Raw genomic sequence first — 449 nt, forward strand, 5'->3', positions numbered from 1 at the left:
AGTAGATTACTTCGACTGCCAGGTAGGGTTTAGGGTTTAGGGTTTAGGGTTTAGGGTTCAGGGTTTCTAGGGTCTAGGGTTTCTAGGGTTTAGGGTTTAGAGTAGATTACTTCTACTGCCAGGTAGGGTTTAGGGTCTAGGGTTTCTAGGGTTTAGGGTTTCTAGGGTCTAGGGTTTCTAGGGTTTAGGGTTTCTAGGGTTTAGCTAGGCTTTAGGGTTTCTAGTGTCTAGGGTCTAGGGTTTAGGGTTTATAGGGGTTTTAGGGGTTTTAGGGTTTAGGGGTGGAGGGGAGATTAGGGTTTAGGGTTTAGGGTTTAGGGTTTAGGGTTTATTACAATATCTTTGTTTTCTGTTATTATTTTTATTATATTTATTATTATATTTATTATTATATTTATTTTTATATTTATTATAATATATATTACCTTTGTTTTTTGTTTTTTTTTTTT

The sequence above is a fragment of the Eimeria mitis genome, genomic scaffold, assembly GCF_000499745.2.
Source record: "Eimeria mitis Houghton genomic scaffold, Emh_scaff758, whole genome shotgun sequence".
In the NCBI taxonomy this organism is placed as follows: domain Eukaryota; phylum Apicomplexa; class Conoidasida; order Eucoccidiorida; family Eimeriidae; genus Eimeria; species Eimeria mitis.